This window comes from Petromyzon marinus, unplaced genomic scaffold, assembly GCF_048934315.1.
Source record: "Petromyzon marinus isolate PM22_M1 ecotype Great Lakes invasive population unplaced genomic scaffold, UKy_Petmar_22M1.pri1.0 PM_G_Scaffold_25, whole genome shotgun sequence".
Lineage (NCBI taxonomy): Eukaryota > Metazoa > Chordata > Hyperoartia > Petromyzontiformes > Petromyzontidae > Petromyzon > Petromyzon marinus.
Genome location: NW_027422817.1, coordinates 966,179 through 990,486, shown reverse-complemented (window position 1 = coordinate 990,486; position 24,308 = coordinate 966,179). Strand labels below are relative to the sequence as shown.

Sequence of the window (24,308 nt, the reverse complement as noted above, 5' to 3'; positions counted from 1 at the left end):
GGAAAACAAAAACAAACTATTGTTTTGATATAACCTCCGTGTTCAACAGAATTAATAGACTTTACTTCAAACACAAACTTGACACTGTCACACACTGCCATGAGTAAATAGGTGGTGGTGTGACCAGAACCATGCCTGGCCACCTTCATCTGCTCAGCATTAATTCTTCCTCACTCCACCAAGTAATGAATCCAGGATCAATCAACATAGCCGAGGCTATCCGTGTCTCTGTCTCTCTCTCCCCGTGGTGAAGGTGTTCCCCTCCACACATTCAGAGTCAACAGCGGCACGCGCTTAGCGTCTTTGACCGATAGATACATTGACGCACATATTGTTGGTTCTTTCAGTAAAGTCACGTAGATTGAAAATAAAAATAACAGATTAAATTCAATAAGATAAAGACCACTTGTGTTGCGATCGAAACGACGTGGTTTTTGCTTTATTTGCAATTCTTAATTATTTTACAATGTTATTTTTTTCTATCTACGTGACTTTACCGAAAGAACCAAGAATATTAATTCCTGCAGTCACCAAAGTTTTAAGTCAAAACATTCACACACGTTGACAAAGCCTCACCTTGTGTTGTTGTGGGCAGGTCGCTTCTGATAACAAGAGCGGTATAGCAGCTCAAGCGGGCTTGGCCTGCTAACAAAAGAAAATAAAAACTGCGTGAATATTTACAATAAAACAAAGTTACAAAGTGGCGAGCCAGGTGAAGACAAATTAAACTTAAGCGAGATAATTAGAGTGAACGCAATCAGGCGAGGGCAGGAGGCAAGGCCCCGCGTGGCTAGGCCCCGCGTTGTAAAGTTCCAACCTGGGCATCGATTCCCATGCTCGCTGCTACTCAACTGACATCCCTACGAGAGAGAGAGAGGCTCTACCTTGGTAAACAACAACAACGACCACCACAATGATGAGAATTTCTCACCTCGGATTTCAGTACAAGCGCGCACACGGCAGCTTCCTGTTACCTCGCGAAAGCAGGAAGTAGTATGACGTCACTTCTCTCCCTAGGGCGGCTCTGTAACTGATTAAATTATGTTAATGAGGCCGGCCCATATGTCGAGGGATGGGGGCGTGGGAGCTGAACCTCTCGCAATAAATTTCGATTTAAAGCTTTCGTGACTGCAATGATTCATCCTCTTTGGTTCTTTCGGTAAAGTCACGTAGAATGAGAATAAAATAATAAATTGATAAAATAAAATAACACAATAATATTCTCACGACGTTTCGGCCACAACACAAGCGGCCTTCATCAGGTGAAGGGACGAGACTGTCTGGTAGGACAGCGCTGAAGTGAAAGAGCCACGTTCAGATCACGGCCTTTAAGCTGTGTGAGAGGAACAAAGCGCCTTGACAAAGGGATTAGCATATAATTTAGCATTGAAATGGCTGAATGATTAGCTTGTGACTGGTCACAGAAATAGCAATGTTAAAAGTTAAAGCATACACATCCGCAGAGGCACCCATTGTTAAAGGAATTAGCATAGAATTTAGCATTGAAATAGCTAAGTTAAGGCATACACATCCGCAGAGGCACCCCTTGACAATGGAATTAGCATAGAATTTAGCATTGAAATAGCTGAGTGATTAGCTTGTAACTGCTCACAGAAATAGCTACGTTAAAGTCAGAGCATACACATTCACCGAGGCACTTAGTACAAATCAAACAGGAGAATTTAGCATTGAAATAACTAGGCGAATTTAGCATTGAAATAACAGTGATTAGCTAGTGACTGGTCACAGAAATGACTACACATCTGAGCTATTCACAGTACTATATAGTGAACCAATAAAAAACTAAAATATAAATTACCTTAATGTTATCAATAAACTCTATATTCTCCAATCAGCTAAGCTACCAACAATAAGTCGTTATATATCACAATGCTATGTGGCGAAAAAATGGGTGGATTCTTACCCTCAACTTTAGCACCACGGATAGCTACGGGCCCCGTTCAGACGGACGAGTTCGTCCATGGTCGGAACAGAGGAGGGGGAGAGAGACAGATGCGAGGCGCTATTATACTCCATGTTGTAAAACCATACCATTAACCGTGGTGTGAGAGGTATTAAGAGTCAATGCTGGCGAAAGAGCTGCGGTCTGAAGGTCATCGTAAAAATACAATGAATTAAGAACAGAAATGATTTAAAACATCTTTCCAGTGGTTACTAAGCCAGAATCCATCTTCTCGGTTGAAATTGTCTCTGTGCTTGTATATGTGAATGGCCTCATGAACGAATCTCTCATGGTAGCCGGTTGGTTTGCAAAGAACCTCCGTCTTGGAGAAGTCAATGTCATGTGAGCCCACTGAATTATAACAGTGATCTGCCACGGCAGAGAAGTTCGTCCTACCGTGTTTCAAGTCTGCTTTATGTTCGCGGATGCGGTCCGAGATATGTCTTTTGGTTTCTCCAATGTAGCTACTACCACAGAGGCACTTTCGTTTGTAAACGCCCGGGTACTGTATGTCTGGAACAGCATCTTTTACAGATGGAACTAAATCACGGATTTTATGTACTGTGTTGAATCGGACCTGGATCTCCAAGACGGAGGTTCTTTGCAAACCAACCGGCTACCATGAGAGATTCGTTCATGAGGCCATTCACATATACAAGCACAGAGACAATTTCAACTGAGAAGATGGATTCTGGCTTAGTAACCACTGGAAAGATGTTTTAAATCATTTCTGTTAATTCATTGTATTTTTACGATGACCTTCAGACCGCAGCTCTTTCGCCAGCATTGACTCTTAATACCTCTCACACCACGGTTAATGGTATGGTTTTACAACATGGAGTATAATAGCGCCTCGCATCTGTCTCTCTCCCCCTCCTCTGTTCCGACCATGGACGAACTCGTCCGTCTGAACGGGGCCCGTAGCTATCCGTGGTGCTAAAGTTGAGGGTAAGAATCCACCCATTTTTTCGCCATATAGCATTGTGATATATAACGACTTATTGTTGGTAGCTTAGCTGATTGGAGAATATAGAGTTTATTGATAACATTAAGGTAATTTATATTTTAGTTTTTTATTGGTTCACTATATAGTACTGTGAATAGCTCAGATGTGTAGTCATTTCTGTGTCCAGTCACTAGCTAATCACTCAGTTATTTCAATGCTAAATTCGCCTAGCTATTTCAATGCTAAATTCTCCTGTTTGATTTGTACTAAGTGCCTCGGTGAATGTGTATGCTCTGACTTTAACGTAGCTATTTCTGAGCAGTTACAAGCTAATCACTCAGCTATTTCAATGCTAAATTCTATGCTAATTCCATTGTCAAGGGGTGCCTCTGCGGATGTGTATGCCTTAACTTAGCTATTTCAATGCTAAATTCTATGCTAATTCCTTTAACAATGGGTGCCTCTGCGGATGTGTATGCTTTAACTTTTAACATAGCTATTTCTGTGACCAGTCACAAGCTAATCATTCAGCCATTTCAATGCTAAATTATATGCTAATTCCTTTGTCAAGGCGCTTTGTTCCTCTCACACAGCTTAAAGGCCGTGATCTGAACGTGGCTCTTTCACTCCAGCGCTGTCCTACCAGACAGTCTCGTCCCTTCACCTGATGAAGGCCGCTTGTGTTGTGGCCGAAACGTCGTGAAAATATTATTGCGTTATTTTATTTTATCAATTTATTATTTTATTCTCATTCTACGTGACTCTCGCAATAAACTCGCGACGGCTTTAACGAACACATTATGTTAATGAGCCACCAGTCACTGGGTGTAGCTTTGCCCAAATAAGGATTGCCACTGGAACGATATCGGCAGTGACCCAAGCGGAGGTGACGTCACGCTCAAGAGCGCGGTGGACGGGGGAGGGGTGAATACCTTGGTGACATGACGTCACTAGCGAGGTACACCTCACGCCGATGAGGCAATGCAGAGTGGTGACGTCACAGAGTTGGCGTTTAAGTTGATTTAGATTCATTTTCCATTCCCTCCCTTGGGTGTGTGAGCTCTGCAACAACAACGTGGACATTATTGTGTATACACTGTGTGTGTGTACACTGTGTGTGTACACTGTGTGTGTACTGTGTGTGTACACTATGTGTATACATTGTGTGTGTATGTACACTATGTGTATACACTGTGTGTCACTGTCACTGTGTGTGTGTCACTGTGCCTGGCACAAGCTTCGTGGTGACGTCACTGCCACTTAGTGGCGAATGGCGATTGTTGTGTCACTGTGTGTGTACCCTGTGTGTACACTATGTGTGCACACTGTGTGTCACTGTGTGTGTATACACTGTGTGTACCCTGTGTGTACACTGTGTATACACTGTATGTGTACACTGTGTATACACTGTGTGTACACTGTGTGTACAATGTGTGTACATTGTGTGTACAGTGTCTACACTGTGTGTGTACACTGTGTATACACTGTGTGTACACACTGTGTACACACTGTGTACACACTGTGTGTGTACACTGTGTGTGTGTACACTGTGTGTGTACACTGTGTGTGTGTACACTGTTTGTGTCCGCATCGAACCGAACCCCCGGCAAGGCCATCTACTTAATGACGAGAGAAAATTCACACGAAATGTCCTTTTCAATGAAGTCTTCCAGATGTAAATTGATACAAGCTTTTAATGAAGAAATAAAATCATCTAATTCAAAACACAACACAATTCAAAGATGTTTCATTTTAAAACTTCAAAACGGAGCATGGGGTACTTGCGTGAATGCGTCCTTCGTGTGCAAATGTTGTGACTTTCCTGGCCTGAAGGCCGTCAATGTGTTGGACCATTATTGGTGCACAGCGTCTCAACAACAGCAGTGGGGTTTGCTTCAACCGATAGGTAACGAACATCCAGACGTCAATCAGCAAGGTGCATTTCTAGTCCTAGTTAGACAAAATCTACATCAACACGTAAGACAAAACTACAATTCGTGTTGTAGAGAATGTACCTCCTCCTATACGTGTAACTTTCAAGTGGTATGCCTTGTAACTGGTGAATGATCCGAGCATGCCACCTATTTCAAAGACAATGAGTTGCTCCAGATGCTTCGTGGAACACAAAAACACCGTTTGACGTGTATCACAAGAACGGGTCTCACCCGAGTTCTCTGTACAGGTTACTTTCAAACACACACACACACTTTGTCCTAACATCACTTATTCAATGTTTGACCCTTACAGATCAAATGTTACAAGTATGCACAAAACCAGACAAGTATACATTCTAAATTATTGACAGGCATATTAACAAAATTGGATTACTTCAGTGAAATATACTGCATCACGTTACATCGTATTAACAAGAAGCTTTTAAAAAAAAGTTGCACAGTCTGCTTCACAGTGTATGTAAAACATACTATTGTGTCATTCAAAACGAGTAGGCCATTGCATGCTGGCATGAGTGAAAATGTAGCAAATTCTAAACATTACTTACAAACTACACAACTGAGATGACACATCAATCATCGCCCCCTACTGACAGGCTCTTGTCCACATGCAGGCCGGTGCAGGGCCACCACCTTGTGCCACACAGGGGCAGCTGCTACTTGGGGATGCTCTTCGAGCGTTTGAGATGAGATACAAAACTCCGAGTTGCTGAGGCGATTAAGCAAGCACCATGTAAAAGCAATTATGATAACATAGTGAATGCTTGGGAGCTTATTAGCTCTTGCTCCTGGTTAGAGATCTACCCAACCCACGGGCCCACAAAGTGTTCAACTTCACATTCCTGTCATGAAAGGCCTGTGACAAAGGTGCATCTATTGGAGCAACATCATATCAAGCTTACACATCTACCGGGTCTCCACTTGATTTTGTATTGTCTAGGAGCAAGTCCACCCACACCTCCACTTCCACAAACTGCTGGGAGTTGCCTCGCTCTGCCTCAGTCAGAATTCTCCTCCTGATTTACGATGTGAAGGTCCCATTTTGGCGTTGAATCTTCATCTTCACATTTTACCTTCACTTCTTCGCTCATCACTTCTTCACATTTCACCATCACCTCTTCACATTTCACCATCACCTCTTCATATTTCACCTCGATACCTTTAAAAGTGTCCAAGCTGGGATTTTCTTCCGGTTCGTGTTTCATGAGGGATGGGCTCATTGCGGCACTTTGACTTTCACAAGCCGATTTCAGACTCCACTCCTTGTGGATCTTCTGATGCTTCTGTGTTCTCTGGTGTACTTGAAGATTTGATGAATCTGAAAATGTATTCCCACACACACTGCACCTGAAGGGTTTCTCTCTCGTGTGTGTTCTCTGGTGTACTTCAAGATTTGATGAACGTGCAAACGCCTTCCCGCACAGAGTGCACCTGAAAGGTTTCTCTCCCGTGTGTGTTCTCTGGTGTTTTTTAAGAGCAGATGACCGTGAAAATGCCTTCCCACAAACACTGCACTTGAAGGGTTTCTCTCCCGTGTGTCTTCTCTGGTGTGTTACAAGATTACATGACTGTGTAAACGCCATCCCGCACATCGTGCACCTGAAGGGTTTCTCTCCCGTGTGTGTTCTCTGGTGTTTTACAAGCGCAGATGACTGTGCAAATGCCTTCACGCACACACTGCACTTGAAGGGTTTCTCTCCCGTGTGTGTTCTCTGGTGTGTTACAAGATGACATGGATCTGAAAACGCCTTCCCGCACAGAGTGCACCTGAAAGGTTTCTCTCCCGTGTGTGTTCTCTGGTGTTTTTTAAGAGCAGATGACCGTGAAAATGTCTTCCCACAAACACTGCACTTGAAGGGTTTCTCTCCCGTGTGTGTTCTCTGGTGTGTTACAAGATTACATGACACTGTAAACGCCATCCCGCACATCATGCACCTGAAGGGTTTCTCTCCCGTGTGTGTTCTCTGGTGTTTTACAAGATCAGATGACTGTGCAAATGCCTTCACGCACACACTGCACTTGAAGGGTTTCTCTCCCGTGTGTGTTCTCTGGTGTGTTACAAGATGACATGGATCTGAAAACGCCTTCCCGCACAGAGTGCACCTGAAAGGTTTCTCTCCCGTGTGTGTTCTCTGGTGTTTTTTAAGAGCAGATGACCGTGAAAATGTCTTCCCACAAACACTGCACTTGAAGGGTTTCTCTCCCGTGTGTGTTCTCTGGTGTGTTACAAGATTACATGACACTGTAAACGCCATCCCGCACATCATGCACCTGAAGGGTTTCTCTCCCGTGTGTGTTCTCTGGTGTTTTACAAGATCAGATGACTGTGCAAATGCCTTCACGCACACACTGCACTTGAAGGGTTTCTCTCCCGTGTGTGTTCTCTGGTGGGTCTCAAGAACTGATGGCCATGCAAATGCCTTGTTACATACAGTACATTTGAAGGGTTTCTCTCCTGTGTGAGTTCTCTGGTGCCGTGTAAAATTTCCAGTCCGGTCCGTGCTGTATGCACGCTGGTCGCATTGTTGACTTGTCGTACCGAGCTGCGCTGAGTGCCTTTGCTCCATCAGACCAATTCTGCAGAGGAAGCGTCAGCTGCAGACATAAAAAATAATATCCACACCATCTACACGTCAGGCACAGAGGAATGCACACGTGACTTACACGTCTATACTTATTAATATATTCATGATGTAATGAAAAGTTTCTCAAATTCATCAGATTTGATGAACGTGCAAACGCCTTCCCACACAGAGTGCACCTGAAGGGTTTCTCTCCACGAGCTGCTATGGCACACAATGAGAGGGGAAATGTCATTAATATGCCTGGAAGCCTTCATATCTTCCAAGATGAATGTTAACCCAAAACTCTAAGCACACAATTTCGGCTGTCTGACTACAAAAGGAATATTTATGAAAGCTAAATTCAGCTGACATAGCAAAGGGTTTTGAAAACAATACTATTTGTGTTATGCAGAAATGCATTAATTAATGTTCAATCGCAGTTCCGACTTCAGCTGCATGTGTGTGCTGTGTTCACCTCCTGTTTACATTCTTATGAAGAGTTCCAGAGGAAAACAAAAATAAACTATTGTTTTGATATAACCTCCGTGTTCAACAGAGTTAATAGACTTTACTTCAAACACAAACTTGACACTGTCACACACTGCCATGAGTAAACAGGTGGTGGTGTTACCAGAACCATGCCTGGCCACCTTCATCTGCTCAGCATTAATTCTTCCTCACTCCACCAAGTAATGAATCCAGGATCAATCAACATAGCCGAGGCTATCCGTGTCTCTGTCTCTCTCTCCCCGTGGTGAAGGTGTTCCCCTCCACACATTCAGAGTCAACAGCGGCACGCGCTTAGCGTCTTTGACCGATAGATACATTGACGCACATATTGTTGGTTCTTTCAGTAAAGTCACGTAGATTGAAAATAAAAATAACAGATTAAATTCAATAAGATAAAGACCACTTGTGTTGCGATCGAAACGACGTGGTTTTTGCTTTATTTGCAATTCTTAATTATTTTACAATGTTATTTTTTTCTATCTACGTGACTTTACCGAAAGAACCAAGAATATTAATTCCTGCAGTCACCAAAGTTTTAAGTCAAAACATTCACACACGTTGACAAAGCCTCACCTTGTGTTGTTGTGGGCAGGTCGCTTCTGATAACAAGAGCGGTATAGCAGTTCAAGCGGGCTTGGCCTGGTGAAAAAAATAAAAACTGCGTGAATGTTGACAATAAAACAAAGTTACAAAGTGGCGAGCCGGGTGAAGACAAATTAAACTTAAGCGAGATAATTAAAGTGAACGCAATCAGGCGAGGGCAGGAGGCAAGGCCCCGCGTGGCTAGGCCCCGCGTTGTAAAGTTCCAACCTGGACATCGATTCCCATGCTCGCTGCTACTCAACTGACATCCCTACGAAAGAGAGAGAGAGGCTCTACCTTGGTAAACAACAACCACCACCACGACCACCAACACGATAATAATTTCTCACCTCGGATTTCAGTGCAAGAGCGAAGCGATCGCTTCCTGTTACCTCGTGACGTCACGCGGCAGCAGGTAACATGACGTCACGGTAAAAGACACTCCCCTACCACGAGCGGCTCCTTAACTGAATAAAATTATGTTAATGAGCCCGGGCAATATGTCGAGGGATGGGGGCGTGGGTGCTGAACCCGTCCCAATAAACTCGCGACGGCTTTCACGAACTCATCATGTTAATGAGCCACCAGTCACTGGGCGTGGCTTTGCCCAAATAAGGATTGTACCGGAACAGATATCGGCAGTGACCAAGCAGAGGTGACGTCACTCTCAAGGGCGCGCAGGACGGGGGTGGGTTGAATACCTTGGTGACATGACGTCACTAGCAAGGCTAACGTGACATTGACTTTTCCAAGACAGAGGTTCTTTGTAAGCCATCTGGCTACCATGAGAGATTCGTTCATGAGGCTATCCACATATACAAGCACAGAGACAATTTCAACCGAGAAGATGGATTCTGGCTTAGCAATCATTGGAACGATTTGATAAACCATTTCAGGTCTTAATTGATTATTCACGCTTACAGTGGCTTTCAGACAGCATACATAAATTTTTCGTCTCCCCCCTCCTCTTTTCAGAACATAGATGGACTAGTCCTTCTAAATAAACTGCCAAATCGCTGCGCGTGGTGCTAACGTTTATAAATAAATAAATACACCGTTTAAAAATAAATACATTTATGCAAACCGACACACCTGATGACGACCGTTTGTGTTATGGTCCAAACGTCGTGAGAATTTTTATTGTTATATATATTTTATTATTTTATTGTTTCCCTTCAACGTGACTTTACCGAAAGAGCTAAGAATACGGAATATCATTTGGGTCATTTTTTTTTGTTACTCAAGATGAGATTTCTGATCATAACCAATAAAAATTTGTGTTTTTTTATTCAGACCGCGCCAATACCAACGCGAGTGTTTATTGTTGATGGTGAGTTTTGTAAATCCGTCGTACGGTTAAAAAGAAAAACAATTTCCCCGAAAAAAAAATCTCTCCGCCTTGGAGCCAATCAGGTTCCAGTTTCTCCCCTCCCACGTGACGCGGAGTTTTATTTGGCTCCTCCCCCTCCTCGCTCGCCGCCATTTTGAGAGTCGTGAGGGAGGTGAAGCCTGCGGCCTTGACAACGACGAAGATTCACCAGGGTCAGTGACAACCTCACACTCACACACACACTGTGACAACCTCACACACACACTGACAACCTCACACTCACACACACTGACAACCTCACACTCACACACACTGTGACAACCTCACACTCACACACACTGACAACCTCACACTCACACACACTGTGACAACCTCACACACACTGACAACCTCACACACACACACTGACAACCTCACACTCACACACACTGACAACCTCACACTCACACACACACTGACAACCTCACACTCACACACACTGTGACAACCTCACACTCACACACTGACAACCTCACACTCACACACACAATGACAACCTCACACTCACACACACTGTGACAACCTCACACTCACACACACTGTGACAACCTCACACACACACACTGACAACCTCACACTCACACACACTGACAACCTCACACTCACACAGGCTGACAATCTCACACACACAGGCTGACAACCTCACACTCACACACACACTGTGACAACCTCACACTCACACACTGACAACCTCACACTCACACACACTGACAACCTCACACTCACACAGGCTGACAATCTCACACTCACACACACAGGCTGACAACCTCACACTCACACACACACACTGACAACCTCACACTCACACACTGACAACCTCACACACACACACACTGACAACCTCACACTCACACACACTGACAATCTAACACACACACACTGACAACCTCACACTCACACACACTGACAACCTCACACTCACACAGGCTGACAATCTCACACTCACACACACAGGCTGACAACCTCACACTCACACACACACACTGTGACAACCTCACACTCACACACTGACAACCTCACACTCACACACACTGACAACCTCACACTCACACAGGCTGACAATCTCACACTCACACACACAGGCTGACAACCTCACACTCACACACACACACTGACAACCTCACACACTGACAACCTCACACACACACACTGTGACAACCTCACACTCACACACACACACTGACAACCTCACACTCACACACACTGACAACCTCACACTCACACAGGCTGACAATCTCACACTCACACACACAGGCTGACAACCTCACACTCACACACACACACTGACAACCTCACACTCACACACTGACAACCTCACACACACACACACTGACAACCTCACACTCACACACACTGACAATCTAACACACACTGACAATCTCACACTCACACACTGACAATCTCACACTCACACACACTGACATCTCTCAGGGACATGATCTAACCCACGACCTCCGACCTCCTGTAGACCATGCGAGGTTGTTTTGTTAACAAAGTAAATAATCTCCTCATCGTGTAAATGTACACGCGTGTGTGTGTGTATAGAGAGAGAGTCACGAGTGATAGATAATTAATAATTAAGCTGAAGTTAGTCGTCCAAGTGGGAACGTGAAGAGTTTGCAGTGTTGGTTTTGGTGACGGTTTGTTTTTGGCGGGAAAAGTGGAAACGGCTGCGCTGGGGGCTCGCGTGAGGTAAACTTTTAATTAAACACAACTCTTAAATTACTCGCCTAATGTTTATTTTATCATCGTAATATACACGGCGTTTAATATTTGCGCAGGTTGTGCACGTTTAGGGCAACGGGGGGAGCGGTGGCACAATGGTTAGCACGCATTGACCAGCGTGGTGAAGTATGGTCAGTCTACATTGACCAGAGTGGTGAAGTATGGTCAGGTCACATTGACCAGCGTGGTGAAGTATGGTCAGGTCACATTGACCAGGGTGGTGAAGTATGGTCAGGTCACATTGACCAGCGTTGTGAAGTATGGTCAGTACACATTGACCAGCGTGGTGAAGTATGGTCAGTACACATTGACCAGCGTGGTGAAGTATGGTCAGGTCACATTGACCAGCGTGGTGAAGTATGGTCAGTACACATTGACCAGCGTGGTGAAGTATGGTCAGTACACATTGACCAGCGTGGTGAAGTATGGTCAGTACACATTGACCAGCGTGGTGAAGTATGGTCAGGTCACATTGACCAGCGTGGTGAAGTATGGTCAGTACACATTGACCAGCGTGGTGAAGTATGGTCAGTACACATTGACCAGCGTGGTGAAGTATGGTCAGGTCACATTGACCAGGGTGGTGAAGTATGGTCAGGTCACATTGACCAGGGTGGTGAAGTATGGTCAGTACACATTGACCAGCGTGATGAAGTATGGTCAGGTCACATTGACCAGCATGGTGAAGTATGGTCAGTACACATTGACCAGCGTGGTGAAGTATGGTCAGTACACATTGACCAGCGTGATGAAGTATGGTCAGGTCACATTGACCAGCGTGGTGAAGTATGGTCAGTACACATTGACCAGCGTGGTGAAGTATGGTCAGTACACATTGACCAGCGTGGTGAAGTATGGTCAGGTCGCATTGACCAGCGTGGTGAAGTATGGTCAGTACACATTGACCAGCGTGGTGAAGTATGGTCAGTACACATTGACCAGCGTGGTGAAGTATGGTCAGTACACATTGACCAGCGTGGTGAAGTATGGTCAGTTCACATTGACCAGCGTGGTGAAGTATGGTCAGGTCACATTGACCAGCGTGGTGAAGTATGGTCAGGTCACATTGACCAGCGTGGTGAAGTATGGTCAGTACACATTGACCAGCGTGGTGAAGTATGGTCAGGTCACATTGACCAGCGTGGTGAAGTATGGTCAGTACACATTGACCAGCGTGGTGAAGTATGGTCAGGTCACATTGACCAGGGTGGTGAAGTATGGTCAGGTCACATTGACCAGGGTGGTGAAGTATGGTCAGTACACATTGACCAGCGTGATGAAGTATGGTCAGGTCACATTGACCAGCATGGTGAAGTATGGTCAGTACACATTGACCAGCGTGGTGAAGTATGGTCAGTACACATTGACCAGCGTGATGAAGTATGGTCAGGTCACATTGACCAGCGTGGTGAAGTATGGTCAGTACACATTGACCAGCGTGGTGAAGTATGGTCAGTACACATTGACCAGCGTGGTGAAGTATGGTCAGGTCGCATTGACCAGCGTGGTGAAGTATGGTCAGTACACATTGACCAGCGTGGTGAAGTATGGTCAGTACACATTGACCAGCGTGGTGAAGTATGGTCAGTACACATTGACCAGCGTGGTGAAGTATGGTCAGTTCACATTGACCAGCGTGGTGAAGTATGGTCAGGTCACATTGACCAGCGTGGTGAAGTATGGTCAGGTCACATTGACCAGGGTGGTGAAGTATGGTCAGTACACATTAACCACAGTGGTGAAGTATGGTCAGGTCACATTGACCAGGGTGGTGAAGTATGGTCAGGTCACATTGACCAGAGTGGTGAAGTATGGTCAGTACACATCGACCAGGGTGGTGAAGTATGGTCAGTACACATTGACCAGCGTGGTGAAGTATGGTCAGTACACATTGACCAGCGTGGTGAAGTATGGTCAGTCCACATTGACCAGAGTGGTGAAGTATGGTCAGTACACATTGACCAGCGTGGTGAAGTATGGTCAGGTCGCATTGACCAGATTGGTGAAGTATGGTCAGTCCACATTGACCAGGGTGGTGAAGTATGGTCAGTACACATTGACCAGCGGTGTGAAGTATGGTCAGTACACATTGACCAGGGTGGTGAAGTATGGTCAGTACACATTGACCAGGGTGGTGAAGTATGGTCAGTACACATTGACCAGCGTGGTGAAGTATGGTCAGTACACATTGACCAGGGTGGTGAAGTATGGTCAGTACACATTGATCAGGGTGGTGAAGTATGGCCAGTACACATTGACCAGCGTGGTGAAGTATGGTCATTACACATTGACCAGGGTGGTGAAGTATGGTCAGTACACATTGACCAGGGTGGTGAAGTATGGTCAGTACACATTGACCAGCGTGGTGAAGTATGGTCAGTACACATTGACCAGGGTGGTGAAGTATGGTCAGGTCACATTGACCAGCGTGGTGAAGTATGGTCAGGTCACATTGACCAGGGTGGTGAAGTATGGTCAGTACACATTGACCAGCGTGGTGAAGTATGGTCAGGTCACATTGACCAGCGTGGTGAAGTATGGTCAGTACACATTGACCAGCGTGGTGAAGTATGGTCAGTACACATTGACCAGCGTGGTGAAGTATGGTCAGTACACATTGACCAGCGTGGTGAAGTATGGTCAGGTCACATTGACCAGCGTGGTGAAGTATGGTCAGTACACATTGACCAGCGTGGTGAAGTATGGTCAGGTCACATTGACCAGGGTGGTGAAGTATGGTCAGGTCACATTGACCAGGGTGGTGAAGTATGGTCAGTACACATTGACCAGCGTGATGAAGTATGGTCAGGTCACATTGACCAGCATGGTGAAGTATGGTCAGTACACATTGACCAGCGTGGTGAAGTATGGTCAGTACACATTGACCAGCGTGATGAAGTATGGTCAGGTCACATTGACCAGCGTGGTGAAGTATGGTCAGTACACATTGACCAGCGTGGTGAAGTATGGTCAGTACACATTGACCAGCGTGGTGAAGTATGGTCAGGTCGCATTGACCAGCGTGGTGAAGTATGGTCAGTACACATTGACCAGCGTGGTGAAGTATGGTCAGTACACATTGACCAGCGTGGTGAAGTATGGTCAGTACACATTGACCAGCGTGGTGAAGTATGGTCAGTTCACATTGACCAGCGTGGTGAAGTATGGTCAGGTCACATTGACCAGCGTGGTGAAGTATGGTCAGGTCACATTGACCAGCGTGGTGAAGTATGGTCAGTACACATTGACCAGCGTGGTGAAGTATGGTCAGGTCACATTGACCAGCGTGGTGAAGTATGGTCAGTACACATTGACCAGCGTGGTGAAGTATGGTCAGGTCACATTGACCAGGGTGGTGAAGTATGGTCAGGTCACATTGACCAGGGTGGTGAAGTATGGTCAGTACACATTGACCAGCGTGATGAAGTATGGTCAGGTCACATTGACCAGCATGGTGAAGTATGGTCAGTACACATTGACCAGCGTGGTGAAGTATGGTCAGTACACATTGACCAGCGTGATGAAGTATGGTCAGGTCACATTGACCAGCGTGGTGAAGTATGGTCAGTACACATTGACCAGCGTGGTGAAGTATGGTCAGTACACATTGACCAGCGTGGTGAAGTATGGTCAGGTCGCATTGACCAGCGTGGTGAAGTATGGTCAGTACACATTGACCAGCGTGGTGAAGTATGGTCAGTACACATTGACCAGCGTGGTGAAGTATGGTCAGTACACATTGACCAGCGTGGTGAAGTATGGTCAGTTCACATTGACCAGCGTGGTGAAGTATGGTCAGGTCACATTGACCAGCGTGGTGAAGTATGGTCAGGTCACATTGACCAGGGTGGTGAAGTATGGTCAGTACACATTAACCACAGTGGTGAAGTATGGTCAGGTCACATTGACCAGGGTGGTGAAGTATGGTCAGGTCACATTGACCAGAGTGGTGAAGTATGGTCAGTACACATCGACCAGGGTGGTGAAGTATGGTCAGTACACATTGACCAGCGTGGTGAAGTATGGTCAGTACACATTGACCAGCGTGGTGAAGTATGGTCAGTCCACATTGACCAGAGTGGTGAAGTATGGTCAGTACACATTGACCAGCGTGGTGAAGTATGGTCAGGTCGCATTGACCAGATTGGTGAAGTATGGTCAGTCCACATTGACCAGGGTGGTGAAGTATGGTCAGTACACATTGACCAGCGGTGTGAAGTATGGTCAGTACACATTGACCAGGGTGGTGAAGTATGGTCAGTACACATTGACCAGGGTGGTGAAGTATGGTCAGTACACATTGACCAGCGTGGTGAAGTATGGTCAGTACACATTGACCAGGGTGGTGAAGTATGGTCAGTACACATTGATCAGGGTGGTGAAGTATGGCCAGTACACATTGACCAGCGTGGTGAAGTATGGTCATTACACATTGACCAGGGTGGTGAAGTATGGTCAGTACACATTGACCAGGGTGGTGAAGTATGGTCAGTACACATTGACCAGCGTGGTGAAGTATGGTCAGTACACATTGACCAGGGTGGTGAAGTATGGTCAGGTCACATTGACCAGCGTGGTGAAGTATGGTCAGTACACATTGACCAGCGTGGTGAAGTATGGTCAGGTCACATTGACCAGCGTGGTGAAGTATGGTCAGTACACATTGACCAGGGTGGTGAAGTATGGTCAGTACACATTGACCAGCATGGTGAAGTATGGTCAGTCCGCATTGACCAGAGTGGTGAAGTATGGTCAGTACACATTGACCAGCGTGGTGAAGTATGGTCAGTACACATTGACCAGCGTGGTGAAGTATGGTCAGTCCACATTGACCAGAGTGGTGAAGTATGGTCAGTACACATTGACCAGCGTGGTGAAGTATGGTCAGGTCGCATTGACCAGATTGGTGAAGTATGGTCAGTCCACATTGACCAGGGTGGTGAAGTATGGTCAGTACACATTGACCAGGGTCGTGAAGTATGGTCAGTACACATTGACCAGGGTGGTGAAGTATGGTCAGTCCACATTGACCAGGGTGGTGAAGTATGGTCAGTCCACATTGACCAGCGGTGTGAAGTATGGTCAGTACACATTGACCAGGGTGGTGAAGTATGGTCAGTACACATTGACCAGGGTGGTGAAGTATGGTCAGTACACATTGACCAGCGTGGTGAAGTATGGTCAGTACACATTGACCAGGGTGGTGAAGTATGGTCAGTACACATTGATCAGGGTGGTGAAGTATGGCCAGTACACATTGACCAGCGTGGTGAAGTATGGTCATTACACATTGACCAGGGTGGTGAAGTATGGTCAGTACACATTGACCAGGGTGGTGAAGTATGGTCAGTACACATTTACCAGCGTGGTGAAGTATGGTCAGTACACATTGACCAGGGTGGTGAAGTATGGTCAGGTCACATTGACCAGCGTGGTGAAGTATGGTCAGTACACATTGACCAGCGTGGTGAAGTATGGTCAGGTCACATTGACCAGCGTGGTGAAGTATGGTCAGTACACATTGACCAGGATGGTGAAGTATGGTCAGTACACATTGACCAGCATGGTGAAGTATGGTCAGTCCGCATTGACCAGAGTGGTGAAGTATGGTCAGTACACATTGACCAGAGTGGTGAAGTATGGTCAGGTCACATTGACCAGGGTGGTGAAGTATGGTCAGGTCACATTGACCAGCGTGGTGAAGTATGGTCAGTACACATTGACCAGGGTGGTGAAGTATGGTCAGTACACATTGACCAGAGTGGTGAAGTATGGTCAGTACACATTGACCAGCGTGGTGAAGTATGGTCAGGTCACATTGACCAGCGTGGTGAAGTATGGTCAGTACACATTGACCAGAGTGGTGAAGTATGGTCAGGTCACATTGACCAGGGTGGTGAAGTATGGTCAGTACACATTGACCAGCGTGGTGAAGTATGGTCAGGTCACATTGACCAGCGTGGTGAAGTATGGTCAGTACACATTGACCAGAGTGGTGAAGTATGGTCAGTACACATTGACCAGAGTGGTGAAGTATGGTCAGTACACATTGACCAGCGTGGTGAAGTATGGTCAGGTCACATTGACCAGGGTGGTGAAGTATGGTCAGTACACATTGACCAGCGTGGTGAAGTATGGTCAGTACACATTGACCAGCGTGGTGAAGTATGGTCAGTACACATTGACCAGGGTGGTGAAGTATGGTCAGTTCACATTGACCAGGGTGGTGAAGTATGGTCAGTACACATTGACCAGAGTGGTGAAGTATGGTCAGTACACATTGACCAGAGTGGTGAAGTATGGTCAGTACACATTGACCAGCGTGGTGAAGTATGGTCAGGTCACATTGACCAGGGTGGTGAAGTATGGTCAGTACACATTGACCAGCGTGGTGAAGTATGGTCAGGTCACATTGACCAGCGTGGTGAAGTATGGTCAGTACACATTGACCAGGGTGGTGAAGTATGGTCAGTTCACATTGACCAGGGTGGTGAAGTATGGTCAGTACACATTGACCAGCGTGGTGAAGTATGGTCAGTCCACATTGACCAGAGTGGTGAAGTATGGTCAGTACACATTGACCAGGGTGGTGAAGTATGGTCAGGTCGCATTGACCAGCGTGGTGAAGTATGGTCAGTCCACATAGACCAGCGTGGTGAAGTATGGTCAGTACACATTGACCAGAGTGGTGAAGTATGGTCAGTACACATTGACCAGCGTGGTGAAGTATGGTCAGTCCACATTGACCAGAGTGGTGAAGTATGGTCAGTACACATTTACCAGAGTGGTGAAGTATGGTCAGTACACATTGACCAGGGTGGTGAAGTATGGTCAGGTCGCATTGACCAGCGTGGTGAAGTATGGTCAGTCCACATAGACCAGCGTGGTGAAGTATGGTCAGTACACATTGACCAGCGTGGTGAAGTATGGTCAGTACACATTGACCAGGGTGGTGAAGTATGGTCAAGCAAATCCCTCAACCTCTCACTTGGGAGATTAGAATGATGTTTTGTGTTTCTCACTCGTGAAGAAATACAATAAAATCACATTAAAACAAAAAAACAATCACGACGTTTCGATCACAACGCAAGCGATCTTCATCAGGTGTCAAGAACAAATCGCGGAGGTAAATACAGCAAAAAGATGAGAGACGAGAATTCAACAAACCTGAAACAACATTACGTGAAGCACATCCAGTCAGGCCAACAACACAGTTAGACACTTCCTGGCGGACCACGAATTTCAGAAGAGTGTTACATTTCGTGTTCAACCTTTGGATTGCACATAGCAGCATAGATAGAATGAAAAATACGAGGTACACGGTGAGTAGAAATACATATACAAGTCCACCAAGAGGTAAGGAGAATTCAACAAACCTGAAACAACATTACGTGAAGCACATCCAGTCAGGCCAACAACACAGTTAGACACTTCCTGGCAGACCACGAATTTCAGAAGAGTGTTAAATTTCGTGTTCAACCTTTGGATTGCACATACCACCTGATGAAGATCGCTTGCGTTGTGATCGAAACGTCGTGATTGTTTATTGTTTTAATATAATTTTATTGTATTTCTACATACGTGACTTTACCGAAGAAACCAATGAGTAATTTCATGCAGTCACGAAAGCTTTAATACTTTATTAAGTTCTGAATTGGCCTGTTGTAAGGTAGGGGCAACTGATGAGGGGTTGACAGCTGCGCCATCGAGAGGGAATCTTGATGGTGACGGTGTTTGTCTTTGTGGGTGAAGGACGCCAGTGGGAGAGCCTCGCCATGGACACGTCAGGTGACGAACTTGGCCGTGGTGGCAGCAGCAGCAAGGCTGCTTCTGACAGCCGGTGATGGCTCTGTGGTGATCGTGATGGGGTTGGTGGTGGTGATTGTGAGGGTGGTAGTGATGGGTGGTGATCGTAATGATTGTGGTAATGGTGGTGATCGTGAGGGTGGTTATCGTGATGGGGTTGGTGGTGATCATGATGATGGTAGTGATGGTTGGGGATCGTTATGGTGAATGTGAGGATGATAGTAATGGTGGTGATCGTGAGGGTGGTTATCGTGATGGGGTTGGTGGTGATCATGATGATGGTAGTGATGGTTGGAGGTCTTTATGGTGATTGTGAGGGTGGTAGTGATGGTGGTGATCGTGAGGGTGGTTATTGTGAGGGTGGTTATTGTGAGGGTGGTTATCGTGATGGGGTTGGTGGTGATCATGATGATGGTAGTGATGGTTGGAGATCTTTATGGTGATTGTGAGGGTGGTAGTGATGGTGGTGATCGTGAGGGTCGTGGTGATGGTGGTGATTGTGAGGGTGATGGTGGTGATCGTGATGATGGTGGTGATCGTGATGATGGTGGTGATCGTGATGGCGATGATGTTCATGACGATGGTGCACGTGATGGGGATGGTTATGATGGCGATCGTGGTCATCAGGGCCATAGAAAGTCATAGACGACAGTTAGGCAATACAAAAAAAAGATGTATTCCTGACCAGGGAGTATACATTTTGTGAAGTATAATTACCTTCTCAGGGAGTATAATTTCCAACAGTTTTGCACTATTGGACAGTGTGCTCCCTAGTTGGATCGTATTCTCCCCGTACAGAAATTCACGATCACATTGTGTCTCGTACATTTTATCTCCCACCTGTCACAATCCCAACACCAGGTACGATTCCAACACCAACTATGACCCTTCCACCCAATTATCTTCAGCCGCCGAGGAAGCCTTGACCCTGCTCTCAAGCCCCTCGGGTAGGCCCACCTCTGACGATCTGACAAACGAGCTGGAAGCACTGGTGCAGGAGATGAACGATAAACGCGCCAGGGACTTGGAGATGTTGAACGAGTTCCAGAATTCACTATTATTCGAGGTGAGAGGATGTTACTACGACCCAGGGTCGCCTTAATCTGGCTCTCTTGAGCCTCTGGGGCTTAACACCTGGGTCCTTAGGCGCCCTCATTCTGGCTTTGAAACTGTGCGAAGGATTTATGAAACAAGCCTCAGAGTTGTAACACTGAACCTGACGGGGAGCCTTCAGACCAAAATGTACGAGGGCAATTTTCAGGAAACGGTTGGCAAAAATCATCAATGATGATCACATGTGAAAGAAATGCTGTATCTTTAAAAAAAACTGACTCAAATCTGATGACTGATCTCCCTTTTTTACATTTGGGTAAGCAACTTCCGTTGAGATCTTAGAAAGTCACCGTTCTTGAGGTGCACTCTTCAGATACCCAGTGGTCGCTCCTGGAACCCACGTAGCAACAAACTCGTTTTTTTTTTACCAGCTAGACCAGGGGTGGGAAAATTTGTTGACTCGCGGGCCACAGTGGGTTCTAAAATTTGACAGGCCGGGCCAGGAACAGATAAAGTGTTTGTGTGAACTAAATATAAATGACGTGTTAAAAATCATTACGTGAAAGGATTTGGCCTTTAACAGGTAGCAAAGCATTCGTTTGCAAGGCAATTTAACAAGTTGCACGAACATAAACAATACAAAAACATACATTTTGATTTAAAGCTTTCGTGACTGCAGTAATTCATATTCTTAGCTCTTTCGGTAAAGTCACGTTGAAGGGAAACAATAAAATAATAAAATATATATAAAACAATAAAAATTCTCACGACGTTTCGACCATAACACAAACGGTCATCATCAGGTGCGTCGGTTTGCAGTAATTTACTTATTTTTTAATATATATTTCATTATTTTATTGTTTCTCTTCAACGTGACTTTACCGAAAGAGCTAAGAATATGAAATACAAAAACGTGTCGTAACTCGCGGTCAAAGTTCGCCATCTAATGGGGAAATGGGGGCATTACAGGATAAAGGTAAAATTTAATTTAACAATAATATTTGGACAAGTTCGGCGGGCCGGATTAAAAAGCCCAGGGGGCCGTACTTTGCCCACGTCTGAGCTAGACACAACTCTTTCACCATACAGCAGGATTCCTCACGTTGGCTATTAGGCTACGTGACATCACGCACGTTATCTCTGTCTTGGGGGAGCTTGGCTGTCATCTCGCTTTATCTCTTATCTCCAGCTATTTAACAACAAAAAACACTCAGTGGGACACTTCAAGAGCATTTGACTTACAGCCCACCGGTTGCGCATTTACTTACCGTAACAATGTGTGTTTCCCTCAAGTTTAGTTCAAATAAATATTTAACGAGGTGAGAACTCAAGGAACCAGGATAGTCTCATTATTCAAAATCGATCCCCCGAGTCCAAGGTTGACAAAAGAGTAAGCAACAAAGAAAGTACAGAAATTATCACATAAAAAAATCGGTAGAAAAAAAACAACAGCAGCCGCCATTCACCGCTCAACCACTAACTGGTGGTAATGTCACCAAATAGCTTGCGCCTTTGAATCCATGGTGCCCGTTTCGAAGGCAAGAGGTCATTGGACAGGCCCAGATCATTGTGGGTTAACTGACCGAGGTAAATGGCAGATGCATGGCCTGTGATCCCCACTGTGCCAACTTGTGTGCTTTAGCCGCCCACTGCTCCACTCTCGAGCGTCGCTCCTCCACCCTACATTGATGCTTGCAGAGCGACTGCCTCTAACTGCCCAGTAGCATCCTTCATGAGCCTCCTCCACAGAGGCCGATTTTGACAACACTGGTACCAATCCTTGGCAAGTCCAATCAGCTTTATATTCTCCTGTACCACAGCAGCCCCTGTGTTCTGTAGCTTGTACCATGACCATTCAAGTCCCTTCTTTCTGGCTAGACAGAAACTGATTGGGCATGCGGTGGCTGGGCATGTGGGCTATGTGTCCCAGCTAACACACAGTCTAGCCTCATTGAGGAAGTCACTGGCGTGACTTTGTCCAGATCTTTCAAGAACATGTGAGTTCCTCACAACACAGCCTGCTTAAACGCAGGGTGGATTGGAGGAAGGCCAGCCTGAATGTTTCAAACCGATGCAAAATGTTCCTTTAAATGTGTTCAGTTCCACGAAAACAAAACACGATCATATGAGGAATTGAAAACATTTCCCTCCATTATTGCTTGTAAAATTGCCCTTTCGCCCCCCCCTCCCCCCACTGTAGGTGTCTCAGGTGTGCGATGCTTTCCGCTCCTCCGTCATGTCACGTCACGAAGGCTACAATATCCGCTTGACCATGCAGTTTGGGGAAATGGCGACGGTGCTGCAACAAGCTCGACAACAAGAGGTAGCCCTCGCCACCTCGTGGCAAGCCCTGGACTCAATCATGCAGTTACAACAGAGGCCCTAGAGGGCGTCAGTAATGGTCGTGTCAGACATGAGCCCTGGGGTGTTTATTTACAGAGAGAAAAAGCAACGTAGGAAGTTCACAACGCCCATGGCGGATTAACAACGGATTTGTTGGTAAAGTCACGTAAAATAGAAATAATAATAATAAAAGGAAATGAATAAAAATAAAACCTACGACGTTTCAATCGCAGCGCAAGCGGCGGTCGTCATCAGGGTTCATATTGGCCATGCCATGTTCTGACTGAGTTCGTACCGGATTGAGGCTTCACTTGAGCCTAACGAGGTGCAGAGTAATGGGAGAAAACTGGCAGAGGAAAAAAAACCCTATAGAGGAATCGAGCCGGAGGACTCCACCATCTGTGGAGGTGCAGATGTGCGTGTTTGGCAGGGGGGATTACACGAGACCAGCACTTGAAACATTCATATGCCAGGTTCCAAAACTTAAATACAAATTGTTGGCTAATCCTTCAAGCACAACATCTAAACATGATCCTGGCCCACTCAGTTTTTATAATTGTCAAGTTAAAGTTGATGTCCTGCTTAAATGTGCAATGGTGTTGTGTTTACAGCCCTTAGCCAGTGTTAGAAATGTCACATTTCAATGATGGGTGTGAGTCGACCCATAGGACAACCACTGTTTACTTCCCTACTTAGTAGTACTAATTGTATTGGCCCTTGAGGGCTCATAGGCTGAGTCAACCCCCAACCTTAGGATTTTATTGGTTTTTAATAAGCTATTAATTCCAAAATTGGATGTTATAAATTTGAGCGCTTTTCAGATTTGTTGCATAGATAGTATGAGTTTTCAGATTTTAGTTAGACCTTTTCGGCAATGTTAATTGTAGAATGTTGTGAAATGTATTCTAATATATTCTTAGCTGTTACTGCAACTGCTTTTAAAATTGCTTTGTACTTGCTGTGCTTTCGTGATGTTTCATGAGTGTTGACCCAGGGCTCACTGAAATAAAATACATCGAGACTCTGGGCTTACACTTGGTTATAAAGTTAATACTGGTAGGAACCTCCTGGTTATTACACCACCAGCCCACAGGGGATTATTGTTGTGTCCGTCCATCGTGACATCCAAAAATGGGAGGGGTGGGGCTGGGTGGAGAGGGGAGGGTGGGGAGGGGCTGGGTGGGGAGGGTGAGGAGGGGCTGGGTGGGGAGGGGCTGGGTGGGGTGGGTGTGGCTGGGTGGGGAGGGGAGGGTGGGGAGGGAGGGTGGGGAGGGTGGGTGGGGAGGGGCTGAGTGGGGAGGGGTGGGGCTGGGTGGGGAGGGGCTGGTCACCCCGTGGTGCCCTTATAAAACTCAACGTTTCACCTACTCACGCCGGCTTGCGCCCGCCCTCACAGTCGGGCGTATTGTGCTGAATGCACCACGTGGTGGTGCCGCCATTGTTGACCCTGGCCATTGACTGAGCAGCCCAACGTTCCTACAACCAGCTCCCTCCC

General features: G+C 46.0%; 1 long non-coding RNA gene across 2 annotated transcripts; it reads left to right on the top strand.

The window, feature by feature from the left end:
* The first annotated feature begins 9,981 nt into the window (after positions 1-9,981).
* On the top strand, positions 9,982-23,840 carry LOC142913369 (uncharacterized). 2 transcript variants are annotated; one of them, XR_012934635.1, is made up of 3 exons: positions 9,982-10,059; positions 20,279-20,483; positions 22,671-23,840. It is a non-coding gene; the product is annotated as an uncharacterized LOC142913369 (long non-coding RNA). The 2 variants fall into 2 exon arrangements; XR_012934636.1 differs by lacking the exon at positions 9,982-10,059 and adding an exon at positions 11,483-11,578.
* The last annotated feature ends 468 nt before the right edge of the window (positions 23,841-24,308 follow it).